We start from the raw sequence: 830 nt of genomic DNA, 5'->3' as shown, positions 1-830 counted from the left end.
AGGCAGCTCAGGAAGCCTGGCCTGCACCCCCTCCCTCGGCCGCCAAGCTCGTTCCCTCCCTTCCTACGCATGGCCAGGCTCCAGCTCAGCCTGAAGACCAGCTCGGCTCTTCCCTGCCCCTCCCTGTCTCCACATCCACATTCCCAAAAACCCTGTCAGAGGGCAGCGGAGGGGCAGCCACAGTGGGGTGTGGAACTCTGCCATAACCAGCCACCACTGAAACCCCCCCAAAAAACCCAGGGATGCTGCCCAGGCTGTAAACAGGGAGGTGGCACTGTGGGGGCTGCTGGCAGCCAGGGTTGGGGAGAGACACGTGGACTCGCGACCTCTGCTGAGTCCTCGCCCTGGGGCTGGGCCTCATCTTCCAGGTCACGCCACGTGCCTTCCAGATTTTGCTAAGACTTACTCTAGTTTTATAACTCAATCATGGATCAGCCATATGTAGCTAAACTTGCAGTGTAAAGGGATCCCATCAGTGAAAAAATGGATTTAAAAAAAAAAAATAACAAACCAAAACAAACAACTGCTTTTAGTTAAATTGAAGAAAGTAATCTCTTATCAGAAGGTTTAAACTTTCCCACCTTGTTATTAAAAGCATGGCAAGCAATCGACATTGAATGCCTGGAGTGTGAACTGCAAGGGAAAATGGTACAATCTTAGTGAATGAAAATTTGGAATCAAAGGGGGTTGCTGTCCTTCTTAGAATGTTCTAAAATGTCAAGGCAGTTGCTTGTGTTTAACTGTGAACAAATAAAAATTTATTGTTTTGCACTAAAAAAATAAAAAGAATTCTTGTTGAGTCTGGAGAGCTATGAGATTGCCTTCCCCCC

This window comes from Elephantulus edwardii, unplaced genomic scaffold, assembly GCF_000299155.1.
Source record: "Elephantulus edwardii isolate Elephantulus edwardi_28Jun2011 unplaced genomic scaffold, EleEdw1.0 scaffold00303, whole genome shotgun sequence".
NCBI classification, from domain to species: domain Eukaryota; kingdom Metazoa; phylum Chordata; class Mammalia; order Macroscelidea; family Macroscelididae; genus Elephantulus; species Elephantulus edwardii.
The sequence above is the reverse complement of the archived record's forward strand: the minus strand, read 5'-3'. Positions refer to the sequence as shown.